General features: G+C 44.4%; 2 long non-coding RNA genes across 2 annotated transcripts; both read right to left on the minus strand.

Moving 5' to 3' along the window:
• Nucleotides 1–4,042: 4,042 nt before the first annotated feature.
• On the minus strand, nt 4,043–6,290 carry LOC116982946. Its single transcript, XR_004414569.1, has 3 exons — nt 6,253–6,290; nt 4,629–4,736; nt 4,043–4,254 (listed from the first exon to the last, which is right to left on the minus strand). It is a non-coding gene; the product is annotated as an uncharacterized LOC116982946 (long non-coding RNA).
• Nucleotides 6,291–8,025: 1,735 nt separating this feature from the next.
• On the minus strand, nt 8,026–10,864 carry LOC116982947. The gene is made up of 3 exons (XR_004414570.1): nt 10,842–10,864; nt 9,227–9,334; nt 8,026–8,068 (listed from the first exon to the last, which is right to left on the minus strand). It is a non-coding gene; the product is annotated as an uncharacterized LOC116982947 (long non-coding RNA).
• Between the last annotated feature and the right edge of the window lie 5,087 nt (nt 10,865–15,951).

The following is a 15,951-nucleotide window of genomic DNA, read 5'->3' on the forward strand; positions in this document are numbered from 1 at the left end:
CCCAAAATGCTCATGCATTTCTATATTTAACTTCAGCCACCATTCCTCTTGGGACAGGGGAAAGTTTTCCGTGAGGAGGTGGTTTGGGTGGGAAGAGATGAATGGACCATGGAATTGTAGACGGAGTGGACTCTGCAAAAGGCAGAGTGGGGTGGAGATAGGAAACTATGACTGCTGTTCGGATCCCATCGGAGGCGTTGGAAATGTTGGATGATGATGAGATGAATGCGGAGGCTGGTGGAATAAAAGGTAAGGAACAGGGGATCTCTAACTTTATTGCTTCAACCAAGGAGTTTCAGAGGGAGTGGTCCCTGCAGAGAGCAGAAGAGGAGTTGAGTATAGGAGCAAAGAGGTCCTTCTGCAGTTGTACAGGGCTCTAGTGAGCCCACACCTGGAGTATTGTGTGCAGTTTTGGTCTCCAAATTTGAGGAAGGACATTCTTGCTATTGAGGGAGTGCAGCGTAGGTTCACGAGGTTAATTCCCAGGATGACGGGACTGTCATATGTTGCAAGAATGGAGCAACTGGGCTTGTATACACTGGAATTTAGAAGGATGAGAGGACGTCTTATTGAAACATTTAAGATTATTATGGGATTGGACACGCTGGAGGCAGGAAACATGTTCCTGATGTTGGTGGAGTCCAGATCCAGGGGCCACAGTTTAAGAATATGGGGTAGGCCATTGTAACGGAGATGATGAAACATCTTTTTCACAGAGCGAATCTGTGGAATTCTCTGCCTCAGAAGGCTGTGGAGGCCAATTCTCTGGATGCTTTCAAGAGAGAGCTCTTCAAGATAGGGGAGTCAAGGGATGTGGGGAGAAGGCAGGTACGGGGTACTGATTGTGCCATGATCAGTGAATGGCGGTGTTGCCTCGATGGGCCGAATGGCCTACATCTGCACCTATTGTCTATTGAATCGTGTTTGCTCACATTATTATCAATTGCTTTGTCCTTCAATTGGCCTAAAATGTTTCTCCAGTCTCTGCTTTAGTCCTTTACCCCTTGACTTCCAATTCTCTGACTCCGTACTTGCATGAACACATATGCTTATCTACCTCCTGCTGTTCTGAAATAAGGCCATGAAAATGATATGCTTGCTTTATTTCTAACTTTACAAACCCAGCCCTACCTGCGGAACATTCATAACGTTTACACATACCATAAATGTATTATAGATTTCACAATCCCAAAGCTCGAGCTCTTCCCATTTCATGATATCTGAAGTCTATTATCCTTTAATTATACACTGTGGACGACTTGATAGTAATCATGTATAGTCTTTTCTTTGACTGGATAGCACGCAACAAAAAGCCTTTCATTGTATCCCGGCACAAGTGACAATATTGAACTAAACTAAACTAATCGATGTTTATTTTCCCCCAACCGAACATAGATCAGTCATGATGAATTGGATTCATCTCTGACCTTTTTGCATTTTATTCACATTAGGACGCACAGTGGTGCAGACCCATCCGACCCCGACGTCAGCACTAAAACATACACAATATTTGTTTCGCTATGTTTCTACTTGATAGATATTAAATCTGCATTTCATATTTACTGGAATGTAGTTTTTCTAAACGAATGCCTTTCCCCCTAGTTAAGAGCAAGAAATATTGTTTTACGGTAAAGAAATAGCTGTTAAGGGCAGAGTTCAGAACATTTCTGTTAACCATATTACATGATTCGGCGTCTATGGAGATTTCAACGTCAGGAGTGCAATGGACAGTCTGTCCCTGAAAACCATTAAAGGTGAAATCGAAGGATAATTGGACACTGCCGAATCAAGGGAACCCGAAATAAAAATGGCATTGTACCACAATGACAACCAGCATATTGAAAGGTGTGCGGGCCGTGACATTTCACTGTTTCAATTTCTTTTGCCCCTCATGTCATCCAGGAATCCCATTCTTGCATGAATGGTTTAAATGATTTCGCCCAGTCTTAATAGTTAATAGTTAATGGTTAATAGTTTGCCGCTCTCCCAACGTTCCTGAGTAGAATATCAACAAGTTGGCGGCGTGATCACACCGAAATGCTTATTTATGGATAATATATAAAATAAAGCTCCCTTCCCCTTATCACCTGAAATAATTCCAAGATGATACGAAGAACAGTGGTTGGCTTAATCCCTTGGCTACAATTATCCCTTCGTAAAGAACATTTTAGTTTAAACTTAATTTAACATTTAAATATTTTTTCTATTTGCAATTTACAGCAGCATTAATCCCCCCATCCCTCCCCCCTCTCTATCTCTCTCTCCCTTCTATCTCTCTCATCTTATCCCTCTCCCCTCTCTCTCTCACCTTCTCTCTCATCCCCTCTCTCTCTGCTCCTCTCCCACACCCCTCCCTCTCCCCCTCTCCTTCTCACCCCCTCTCACGCCCCCTCTTTCTCTCCCCCTCTCATCCCGTCTCTCTCTGTCTCCCCCTCTCTCCCACCTCTCTCTCTCTATCCCTCTCTCCCCACTTTATCTCCTCCCTCTCTCTCCCCCTCTTTCGCACCGCACTCTCCCCCTCTCCATCTCCCCCTCTCTCCCCCTCCCTCTCTCCCTCTGTCTCACCTCCCTCTCCCCCCTCTCCCTCACACCAGTTATCCCACTCAACCCCCTCTCTCTCCCCCTTATCTCTCTCCCCCTCTCTCACCCCCCCTCTCTCTCCCTTCTCCCCCTCCACCCGTCTGCCCCTTCTAGTTCCTTCTGTCTCTCCCCTTCCACAATCTCCCTCTCCCTCCACGCCCTCTCTCCTCCCCTCTCGGAGGAACAATGAATGGAATGGAATTTGTATGGGATCTTTCTGTGTGAGTGCCCGTTGCCCAATATGTCCAGTAAAGTAAGAGTCGTTACGATGGAAATGAGTTCAAAGACAATAAAGCGATTTTGGATGAATATTGATTAGTTCAATGAATACGTATGATTTATTTGGTTGCGCTCTTCCCAAGTCAGTGCCTTTACCTTCGCTGTGCAGTTTGGCAACTGCGCAAGCCCGCTTTTCAATTGAATAAAACCGAGTTGACTGCACACAAGATCAATGTATACATCAATTAAGTAAATTACCCGATTCCATTTATTTAACTCGAGTTAGGGCAAATGAACAGATATTGGGTGGTGGGACTAATACGGGTGTATTATTTCTATGTGGACGAGTTCGTCTCACCACTTGCATGCTGCACGATGCATGGATTGATCCTATGGATATGACGATGTTGTTAGTCGGCCAATTTCATAGAATCGCATAGAAACAGACGTTTTGTCCCAGCGTGGCATGCGGACCATCAAGAACATGTCCATACTAATTCAGTTTACTAGAACACGTTTCGTGGCCTGTTGTAACTTGGCAATTCAGGTGTTTGTCAGGACGCTTCATAAATGTTGCAAGAGCAAGATTCCAAACAATGTGTGGAAAAGAACTGCAGATGCTGGTTTAAATCGAAGGTAGACACATACTGGAGTAACTCCGCGGGATAGGCAGCATCTCTGGAGAGAAGGGATAGGTGAAATGTCAGGGGAGTGGGCGGGACAGAGATAGAATGTAGCCGGAGACAGTAAAAGACTGGTAGGAGAACTGGGAAGGGGGAGGGGATGGTTTGGGTGGGAAGGGACGAGTTGACCAGGGAATTACGGCGGGAACGTTCTCTGCGGAAAGCAGCAAGTGGTGGAGATGGGAAGGTGTGACCAGTAGTGGGATCTCGTTGGAGGTGGAGGATTATATGCTTTTTCCAAACCATCTTTGCAGGAGTAAATTCACTTTTGGATCCCCTCTAAACACCAAACATTTTGCATGTGTCTTTTTGTTTTTCATGTTGAAATAAGGAGGTGCCTCCTTTTACAAAACGTATGCAATTTCAAAGAGCACAGTTGCCAAGCGGATGGACACCGATGTTTACTGGCGCATAACTTGGGCAACTGGTTGTGACCCATTTCACCCCCAGTGTTGAAGGTGAAGGGCTCAGTTGGTTAGGAGCTTTGACGTCAAATCAGTGCTTGATGCTTGTAATATGGAACATCTCGCCTTCTTGTTGTCAGATCATGGACGAGTTGATAAGTAACTACACAAATAACAAGACGTCACTTTGAGCACGGAAACTACTTGGGAATCCATTCCGAATAGATACCATCTGCCCCTCGCATTTGCTTCATTGGCTGTGAGTTGTCCGTGTAATTATGCCAACGATTTGTGTTTCCTTCTGTGTTGTTTCCCGTCGTAGCGACAGGCGCGTAAATCACTTTACCAGGCATTGGTTTCTGCTTGGTCTGCGAGATGAAAATTAGAGGGAAGAAATTAGTTCATGTTTTTAGCCGCTTTGATCCTCACACATACCCGAGCGTTTTGCAGGATCAGAAATGAAAGTAATAAAATGGACGGGGAGATAGATGTTTGTTTACATCAAAGATTGACACAAAATGCAGGAGTACGTCAGCAGGTCAGGTCGCATCTCTGGAGAAATTGAATAATTGACGTTTCGTGTAGGGACCCTTCTTCAGTCTGACTGTCGGCGAGGGACTGGTGAGAGCCCAAGAGGGATACATGATCGCGACCGTGGGGCCAATTAACCGATTTGCAGTGGAAGGGGCGGGAAGGGGCGGGAAGGGGGGTGGGGGGTCGGAATTCGTATATTAAAAGGTACCTGTGCATACAGCGTCCTTTCTTGATTCACCTTCCTTGGAATTTTCCGGGGTTTACTCAGATTTAGCGCAGCATAAGGCACCATCGCTTCACCTGCACGTTGCATGGACTGAACGAGAAAAGTATACATCTTCTCAACAAAGGTGCATTGATACTTGCGCAGAAGGACACTATCAGGCTCTAAAACGGTTTCGAGGGCCCATTACATGAATAGTTCCAATGCCAATAACCTATGCGCACGATGTCGATCACTTCTCCTGCTCTAACATTACCCCAAAAAGCAAGTTAGATCAGTTTAGCTAATTAAATCGCAGTTTGGGGATGGCGGGGGGGGGGGGGGGGGGGGGGGGGGGGGGGGGGGCGTCACAAGCCGTAAATGGCCTTTGTTTTCTTCGTAAACGTCTTATTTGCTTATTCTCAACATTTATATACGTAAAAAAAGCAAATTACAGTCAATAGATTGAACGCAAACATTTTCTCTAGTTCCCGGTTTATCATTTGATTTTACATCAAAATTCAGCTTCTGTTTCCAAGTGAATGGCAGACTGTGCAGCTGCATTGGCCTGTCATCTTCGGAGGGGATGCATAAAAAATGTGTAGAAGTCTTAACTCAAATTTACAAAGCGTTATTTGAACTACAACACATTTTGTGGACTGTTTGGATGCCCTTACTGAAAGCATGTGACATTGTTGCAAGAGACAGTTCAGAGAATGTTCAATGAGATGCCAGCGGGTGCTTTGGGATTTCCCTTTACGAGGAAAGACAGGACAGCTTGATCTTGTGCTGATTGGCCCCCCCCCCCCCCCATCCCCAGAGAAGGAGAGGGGATCGACTTATTGCTGTTTTATGGGATTGACAGGGTAAACACTCGGGGATGCTGATAGTCATGAATGTATTTTGGAGCCGCAGCAGCCTCGGGAAATGGGGATGGGTGGGAGGCATTGACATTGAAAGGAGGAGGGAATTTGCCAATCAGAAATTGAGAGATTTTGGAGCGTCAAGCTCCAGAAAGCCACATGAAAATGAAACTCTGATTATATTTGTCACCAGCATGAGAATCACAATACATGCGTGGATGGCGGAGGAGATGGACGAAGAATGTTGAATCAGCCGAAAGCCTATTGTATGGTGAAATAGACTCGATTGGATTAATGGTCACCTTTTGCTCCTGATGTGATCTGGAATTTTGAATTTTTCACTGAGATGTCGACAACAGGCTGGAACTGCGATTAGTTTCTATTTTGTGTTGTCCTGCGACGATGCCCATGGGCCTGGGGAAGCGCTTCAGGGGAATCTTAAATTAAACAATTTGTGGCCTGCAGTTGCATGCAGTGCGTGCCAGGCAAATGCGGCAGATATGCATCCGTAATAGGCACTCGTGATTTTGCTCAGAATGTAAGACCTTTTTATAGACCCTGTCATTTTGTAGACACGGGTACGATTTTTAGAAGTGAGTGCAATATATCAGCTTGGCAATATGGATTTTCATCTAACATTCGAGTTAACGGACAAAACCTTTCGGACGGTTGTTACCGAGAGGTACTGGGAGCAATAAAACAGGTAATTAATTTGAGCTGTATAGAAGGCAAGCGCAGTATTTTAACTTTACTTATTTCATACATACCAGTTGCCCAGTAACATCGGATCTTTCTTCTTCCTTCCGCGTACCTGGTCAATTATTAATATTAATTACATAGAAACATAGAAACATAGAAAATAGGTGCAGGAGTAGGCCATTCGGCCCTTCGAGCCTGCACCGTCATTCAATATGATCATGGCTGATCATCCAACTCAGTATCCTGTACCTGCCTTCTCACCATACCCCCTGATCCCTTTAGCAACAAGGGCCACATCTAACTCCCTCTTAAATATAACCAATGAACTGGCCTCAACTACCTTCTGTGGCAGAGAGTTCCAGAGATACACCACTCTCTATGTGGAAAATGTTTTTCTCATCTCGGTCCTAAAGGATTCCCCCTTTATCCTTAAACTGTGACCCCTAGTCCTGGACTTCCCCAACATCGGGAACAATCTTCCTGCATCTAGCCTGTCCAACCCCTTAAGAATGTTGTAAGTTTCTATAAGATCCCCCTCAATCTTCTAAATTCTAGCGAGTACAAGCCGAGTCTAACCAGTCTTTCTTCATATGAAAGTCCTGACATCCCAGGAATCAGTCTGGTGAACCTTCTCTGTACTCCTTCTATGGCAAGAATGTATTTCCTCAGATTTTGAGACCAAAACTGTACACAATACTCCAGGTGTGGTCTCACCAAGACCCTGTACAACTGCAGTCGAACCTCCCTGCTCCTATACTCAAATCCTTTTGCTATGAATGCTAACATACCATTCGCTTTCTTCACGGCCTGCTGCACCTGCATGCCTACTTTCAATGACTGGTGTGCCATGACACCCAGGTCTCGTTGCATCTTCCCTTTTCCTAATCGGTCACCATGTAGATAATAGTCTACTTTCCTGTTTTTGCCACCAAAGTGGATAACCTCACATTTATCCACATTATACTGCATCTGCCATTGATTTGCCCACTCACCCAAAATTACTTATCTAGATTTTAAAAAATTGAATTTTGTCACCCGAAAAAGACGGTGGACATAGAGTTAGGGGGTAATATAGATCGATGGGAATGATCATGTGCAAAGTCATGGGTTTATTGCCGAATCATTATTAATTCGCCTTTTAGTCCTAGCGTGTTTTCGGAAGTCTTCTTGCTGGTAAGGAAATTGAATCTCCAGTTACCAACCTCTCCCAATTGCTGGGGTTCATAACATTTTGACCTGGGAGTGAGCAACTACCAAGTACCCCGTGAAATTGAGTGGCCGTGAGGGCATCCCGATATTCAAACTGTCGGGATTCAGTTACCGGTGTATTTCTTTCAGTCTGGATAGTCGTTGTTTGACTAATTCAAGTTACAATAAACATGAATGGCAAACAGCTGACTGAATAGCTAACGGGGGATGAATGAGTCCAGTGTACAATAGGACAATAACCTTAACTTTCATGGTAACAGGAAATTTCACAGGATCAATAATTAACGGACAGAAAATAGAAATATAGAAAGAAAGTGTACAGCAATGTGTACTCATGATGATTTCAGCAGGGGAATCATGCTGGACCAACAGCAAACTTCGTGAAAATTACAGAGAGACACAGCTATGGTAATAAAGAAATTATAATCTGTCTAGATTTCCAAAATAATGTCAAAGAGGTTGGCGACAAAATAAAAAAAAAGATCAGAGAATAGTAATTATCGACAGGTTGCAGAATTGATTGACGGCTGGCTGTGGGAAAGAAAGCAGACTAAAGTCCAACTGTTCACTAAAGTGCAACTGCTCACGGAAAGCAATGGGCGCAGTTGTGCCGCTTTCTCCTGTCTTGTTTCCCGTCGTAGAAATCACTTTACCATGCATTGGTTTCTGCTTGGTCTGCGAGATGAAAATTAGGGAGAAAACATTAGTTCATTTTTAAAGCTGCTTTGAATCTCACACTGACCCGAACGTTTTGCAGGATCAGAAAGGAAAGTAATCAAATTAACGGGCAGATGCTTGTTTATATCAAAGATTGACACAAAATGCTGGAGTACGTCAGCGGGTCAGGTCGCAGCTCTGGGGAAATTGGATACCTGACGTTTCGGGTAGGGACCCTACTTCAGTCTGATTAATCTGTGTGTGTGTGTGTGTGTGTGTGTGTGTGTGTGTGTGTGTGTGTGTGTGTGTGTGTGTGTGTGTGTGTGTGTGTGTGTGTGTGTGTGTGTGTGTGTGTGTGTTTGTGTGTGTGTGTGTGTGTGTGTGTGTATGTGTGTGTGTGTGTGTGTGTGTGTGTGTGTGTGTGTGTGTGTGCGCGTGTGTGTGTGTATATCTGCGCGTCTGTGTGTGCGCGTGTGTGTGAGTGTGTGTGTGTGTATGTGTGTGTGTGTGCGTGTGTGCGTGTGTGTATATCTGTGCGTGTGTGTGTGTGTGTGTGTATGTGTGTGTGTGTGTGTGTGTGTGTGTGTGTGTGTGTGTATGTGTGTGTGTGTGTGCGCGCGTGTGTGTGTGTATATCTGTGCGTCTGTGTGTGTTTGTGTGTGTGTGTGTGTGTGTGTGCGTGTGTGTGTGTGCGTGTGTATATCTGTGTGTGTGTGTGTGTGTGTGTGTGTGTGTGTGTGCGCGCGCGTGTGTGTGTATATCTGTGTGTGTGTGTGTGTGTGTGTGTGTGTGTGTGTGTGCGTCTGTGTGTGTTTGTGTGTGTGAGTGTGTGTGTGCGCGCGCGTGAGTGTGTGTGTGTGTGTGTGTGCGTGTGTGTGTGTATATCTGTGTGTATATCTGTGTGTGTGTGTGTGTGTGTGTTTGTGTGTGAGTGCGTGTGTGAGTGAGAGAGAGAGAAGTGGTGAGTGGGTTATTGGAGCCGACGAAAAAACAGTGCAAATCGGGGCTGGCATCAGCTGACAGGTAAGCTGGTTCCCTGGTAGGTTGACTGTCGGCTAGGGACTGGTGAGAGCCCAAGAGGGATACATAATTAACAGTTAACAGATTTGCTGTGGAGTATGGGGTGGCGGGGGGGGGGGGGGGGGGGGGGGTCCGAGTTCGTATGTTAAAATGTACCTGTGCATACAGCGTCCTTTCTTGATTCACCTGCCTTGGAACTTTCCGGGGTTTGCTCAGATTTAGCGCAGCATAAGGCACCATCGCTTCACCCGCACGTTCCATGGACTGAACGAGAAAAGTATACAACTTCTATACAAAGGTGCATTGATTCTTGCGCAGAACGACGCCATCAGGCTCTAAAATGGTTTCGAGTGCCCATTACATGAATAGTTCCAATGCCAATAACCTATGGGTACGATGTCGATCATTCTCCTGCTCTAACATTACCCCAAAAAGCAAGTTAGATCAGATTAGTTAATTAAATCGCAATTTGGGGATGGTGGGAGGAGGCCTCCCAAGCCATATACGGCAATTGTTTTCTTCGTAAACGACTTTATTTGCTTATTCTCAGCATTTATATACGCAAAGAAGCAAATTAGTCAACTGATTGAACGCAAACATTTTCTATAGTTCCCGTTTTTCCATTTGATTTCACATCACAATTCAGCTTCTGTTTCTAAGTGAATGTCAGACTGTGCAGCAGCATTTGCCTGTCAACTTCAGAGGGGATGCAGCAAAAAATGTATGGAAGTCTTAGCTCAAATATACTAAGCGTTGTTTGAACTACAGCAATAGACAATAGACAATAGGTGCAGGAGCAGGCCATTTGGCCCTTCGAGCCAGCACCGCCATTCAATGCGATCATGGCTCATCATCCCCAATCAGGACCCCGTTCCTGCCTTCTCGCCATATCCCCTGACTCCGCTATCTTACAGCCCAACAAAATATGTGGACTGTTTTGATGCCCTCACTTAAAGCAAGGGACATTGATACACAAGACTGTTCAGAGAATGTTCATGGTGTTTTATGGGATTGACAGGGTAAATACTCGGGGATGCTGATAGTCATGAATGAATTTTGGAGCCGCAGCAGCTTCCGGAAATGGGGATGGGTGGTGGTGGGGGAAGGGGGGCATTGACATTGAAACGGGGAGTGAATTCGCCTATCAGAAATTGAGAAAGCAACATGAAGATGAAACTCTGATTATATTTGTCACCAGCATGAGAATCACAATATATGCATGAATGGCGGAGGAGATGGACGAAGAATGTTGAATCAGCCGAAAGCCTATTGAATGGGGAAATAGACTTGATTGGCTTAATGGTCACCTTTGGCTCCTGATATGATCCTGAATTTTGAATTCATCACTGAGATGTCGACAGCAGGCTGGAACTGCAATTAGTATCTATCGTGTGTTGTCCTGCGACTATGGCATGGGCTTGGGAAGGCGCTTCGGGTGAAACTTAAATTAAACTATTTGTGACCTGTAGTTACATGCTGTGCGTGCCAGGCAAATACGGCAGATATGCATCCGTGATAGGCACTCATGATTTTGCTCAGAATGTAAGAGCATTTAATAGACCCTGGGCATTTTGTAGACACCAGGTACGATTTTTAGAAGTGAGTGCAATATATCAGCTTGGCAATATGGATTTTCATCTAGCATTCGTGTTAACGGACAAAACCCTTTGGACGGCTGTTACCCAGAGGCACTGGGAGCAATACAACTGCTAATAAATTTGGCGTATAGAAGGCAAACGCAGTATTTTAACTTTACTTATTTCATACATACCAGTTGCTCAATAACATCGGATCTTTCTTCTTCCTTCCGCGTACCTGGTCAATTATGAATATTAATTACTTATCTAGATTAAATAATAGAATTTTGTCACCCGAAAAAGACGGTGGTGTGATAGAGATAGGGGTTAATATAGATCGATGGGCATAATCATGTGAAAAGTCATGGCTTTATTGCCGAATCGTTATTAATAATAAGCAAATATGCCGATGCCTCTGCAATAGGTTCCCAACCAGTGACATGCTGCTCACCGGTCTGTATTTCCTGGAATATCTCCGCTTCGCTGCTGAATCAAGTTTGCTGCTCCCCAGTCCTGCAGGGATTCGGCTGTGACTAGAGAAAATCTAAAGATCAGCTCTTAATAGCATGTGATAGGTTCCACCAAGCCATGGAATTTATCCACTTTAATGCTCTTCAAAGGCCCAAACACCACTTCCGTCTTGATGTTTTAGCTGCCCAATATGTCACTTATCCGAACATTGATCTCACTGTGCTCCATACTCCGTGATGATTTTCCGTGATGAATAGAGATGCAGAGTTCTAATTCCTTGGAAGGTGCCAGTCCATGCGATATGGAGGAGTAAATGGATATTAGAGAGAACTCGCACCATATGCGCTGATCGTCATAAAACACAATATCATAAAACACAAATGAAACACGGTTGAAGGCAGGAGACTGAAAACGGGAGACATTATGCTAAGCACATTGGACCACGGTCGATGTAACCAGGAGAGTTCTGGTGGGTTGAAACTGGTGGGGCCGGTTTAAAAAAATCCAGAAGAAAATGTGAATTATTCATATCAGGAAAGTATAAATAAAGATCACGCTCGGTCCCTTTGATCTTGTTATGAAAGATAAGGGATGACGACGAGGTTGTCTTTAAAATTAATGGAAGTTCTGAGAACGTTGATATGGAAAGAATGACGCGTCTTGTGGGAAAGATCAAAAACATAGACGGTCATTAGAAGGTAGGACTAAAGAAACGTTACGTTAGAAAAAAATAATTGGGATATTGGAACCAAGGTGAGTTGGTGCAGCGAGTTGCACGCACAACATGGGAAGCCGAGCAGGCAAGCGAGAGAGAAATAAAAATGGTTAATGGTCTTAGATTTGTAGGAAATTGTGAGAAAGTACGATAGGAGGACGAACTCCGGCCTGCGCCGCAATGTAATCGGCTGCAATGAAAAATAATGTTTATACCTTTGAGAGTTCCTATGTTTCCCTTTCTGGAGCTATAACACTTTGGAAAAAAATGCTTAAATTGTTTCTTACCTTTAATTTTCCTTGCAATACAACGCTTTGCAATGACAAGAGCCAATAGCAACGATACAAGACCGCTCACTGCGCATATCGAAATCATGACGTAATTGACGTAATCTGTAAGATTGAAATACATCGGGTACATATGAAAATCGTAGCTGGTGAATTAGGAAAATCCCACGTCGCTTGTATATGACGTAACACGCCGCAAGCTCTGAAATTTAGTAACAATCTGAACGTTTGTACAAAGCGAACAAAAAAAAACTTGACAGATGTGAATTTCCAGAAAATGAACCCGGAGAAAATGTAAATCGTTCTGCCTGATGAACAAAGGATATTTAACTAAAATTGCGGGAGTTGCGAGAAAGGCCGTCAATAGTTACAGCTAATTTTGTGGACCGGCCCTGTGGTTATTCATAACTATTTTCAAGCCAATAGAACTGTAGTTATTGGTTCCTAAACACCCCCCCCCCCCCCCGGCGAACATTTATGGAGTCAACGAGTCAGTGTAGAAACAGGCCCTTCGGCCCAATTTTTCAGTGCAGACCATCATCCCCCATCTACACTAGGTCCCCTTGCCTGCGTTAGGCCCATTACCTTCTAAAGCTATCCTATCCATGCACCGGTGCAAGTGTCTTTTAAACGTTGTTATAACACCTGGCTCAGCTATCTCCCCTGAATCATAGGTCTAGGAACACCGTTCCTTGAAAATGGTAACAAAAATTGATAGCGTGAAAAAGGATGCAGTTAGTATATTTGCCATCATCGGTCGTAGCACTGAGTACAAGAGCCATGTGGTGAGTGGTAACCATGTTGCAACTTTATAAAACATTGCTTAGGCCGCGTTTGGAATGTTGTGTGCCGTTCTGGTCGCTCCATTACGGCAAGAATGTGGAGACTTTTGATAGGGTGCAGAACAGATTTATTAAAACAATAGTTAAAAGACATTTGGACAGGTACATGTATAGGAAAGGTTTATAAGGATAAGGGTTAAACGTAAGCAAGTGGGACGTGTAGATGGGGCAACTGGGTCGGCATAGGCATGTTGAGCAGAAAGGCCTGTATCCATGCTCCATAACTGTCATAGAATGCCGACTGGATTAGAGGATATTGGCCATCAAGAGAGCTTGGCCAACCTTGGATTCTTTTTTTCTAGGCCATCGGAAGTTGAGGGAGACATAAGTGGGGGGCAATTATGAGGGGCATAGTCAGGATAGATGGTTAGAAACCTTTTCCCAGGGAAAACATGTGAACTAATCTCGGGCATAACTTTAAGATCAGAGATGTGTGGGGCAAGTTGTTTTTATACAGAGAGTTGTGTGTGCCTGGAAAACGTTGCCAGGGGTGGTGGTGTTGGAGGCAGAATCGAATGTGGGCTTAATGAGTCTTTTGTGGAGGCACATCGACATACAATGTGTGGATGGAAATAGATCACTTGCAGGGAGTGGAAATTATTTTAACTTGCATCATGTACGGCCCGGACATGGCGGGACGAAGAGTCTGATCCCGTGGTGTGCTGTTCTATATTATATGTCAAACAAATAAAACTGGCTTTTAGGCCTCATTTTATGAAACTATTCCTGTAAACGAGAAAGCATGGTTTTCATACTTTACAAAAAAAATAGCTATAAAAAGACCAACCGGAGTATTTGCTTTTTCCTTGTTAAAAGGAAACGCCAATATTAGCGATAATATTTAGTTGACACTTCAGATTAAATCGGAGACAGCAAACCGGCGGTCCGACTCACAGTTATATCCGCTTTAAAATTCAGGAATTTCAATTAGTATATTTTTAGTGTGTTACTTTATTTCAAGGTTCAAATTGTTGGAAAATTCGTGACTTGTAGCAAGTTATGTCATGTTCAGGGAATGAGGGAGAGCGTTTCAGCTCCGTGGCCTTTCGGCCATGAACGGATAGTAGCTCGTGTATCCATCTTACACCTCTGCGCTGACTTACCTGGCTGTGGAAGCAGAATGGCAGAGCGAGATATGTTAATCGGACAACGGGATCACGGGAAATGTTAGAATCAAACAATTGTCCCACGCGGTGGCCGGGAAATATTCGTGTGTTTGTTAGGGGAGTGCTGTCCTCAAACACAAAATAATAGTAGACGCGAGGAGGTAGTTGATATACTGCAGAGATTAGCAGACTCGGATCAATTGCATTTTAAAACGTATGATGTAACTGTTCATGTGTAAGTTGAAACATACAGGGACATGCTTATATTTTGAGGAATATAGAAGCATACTGTAAACCGGAAAACATATTACACAATTCTGGTGCACTGATAAAAGATTTAAGGCAAGTCGTGGAACTTTGGACCTCACGGAAGCAGTGGATCCAAAAGCACGTGATGCCGTGGTAAATGCTTGAAAATCACTACTTTTAATTTAGGTCTGTGCACAGGCTGTTTGCGAGAATGATGAGATCATAGTGGCCGGTTCAGTGAAGAGTTGGGAGAAGTTTGGGGCCTTCTCGTTTGGACAGAAATGAAGGGCAATTGGTCACGGGGGATGCTTTACTGGGGCAATTACAACCTATTCCTTCTGAAGAAAAAGGAAAACCAGCGGTTATACCGTATCGAGGAGATTTGTAGGAATAGCTTTCTTCAGATTCGGAGTGCAGCGCCTGACATGTTGGAGGTAGCAGCTCCCAATGAAATTTGTCAAAAGACAAGTTTGCGTGTACTTGATGAGAGCATTTGCAGCCACATGGAATTCCAGCGGATGTGTTTATAATAGACGGATCTTCAAGATTGAAATTTCAGGCCAGGACTAACGGTAATTCATATCATGCGACATTTTGTGAAATCTCAAACTTTACGTATCTTTCTATGGTAATAGAGATACACAGTCTTACCTGTGTCGGAGTTGATGACAACGTAAGTAGCTGCTGCAGGAACACGGTGAGTTACATGATTCACAAGGCAGGTGTAAATGGTGCCGGTCGGGCCATACTGTGTCACCTTTAATCGGCTGGAAGCTTCATACAATCCATCTGCGGTGGGCTTGTTGCTATTAACTAAATCCGTTGTAGTTTTTATACCATCTTTATACCAGATGAAGCTGATATCCTTTGGGTAAAAGGGAGATGTCGCGCAGAGAATAAAGAAGGATTCCGTCTTCTCGGGAATTCCAGAGTAAATTTTCAGTGGAGTTGGCGGAACTAGGGAATGAAGGTCAGTGATACGTTTATATTAGTAGAAAATAAGTGCGCGGAGTGTGAATGGTTAATGTGAGGCAGATCCGCGCGTTCATTGTGCTTTTATAATAACCTAAACGGAATCTTTATACCCGATTTGAAATCAGAGATGCCGTTTACTCGTGCTGTCTAGTGAAGAAAAACATGATGGTAAATGTATATCCCACTCTGCGTCCTGTAGAGACTGTATCCCCGACTCTCAATTCCTCCGTCTACGCCGCATCTGCGCGCAAGATGAGGTGTTCCATACCAGGACATCTGAGATGCCTTCATGCAATAGGAAACAGGGGTTCCCCCCTTCCATCATAAACGATGCCCTCACTGGTGTCTCCTCGATATCCCGCATCTCCGCACTCCCCCCCCCCCTCCCCCCAGTCGCAACAGGGACATAGTCCCCCTAGTCCTCACCGTTCACCCCATCAGCCGTCGCATACAGCACATGATTCTCCGGCATTTTCGCCACCTCCAACGGGATCCCACCACTAGCCAACACTTTAACTCCCCCTCCCATTCCCACACTGATCTTTTTGTCCTGGGCTTCTTCCATTGTCAAAGTGAGGTCCACCGCAAATTGGAGGAACAACACCTCGTATTTCGCTTGGGCAGCTTAAGCCCCAGCGGTATGAATATTCATTTCTAAT

This window comes from Amblyraja radiata, chromosome 17 (genome assembly GCF_010909765.2).
Source record: "Amblyraja radiata isolate CabotCenter1 chromosome 17, sAmbRad1.1.pri, whole genome shotgun sequence".
In the NCBI taxonomy this organism is placed as follows: Eukaryota; Metazoa; Chordata; class Chondrichthyes; order Rajiformes; family Rajidae; genus Amblyraja; species Amblyraja radiata.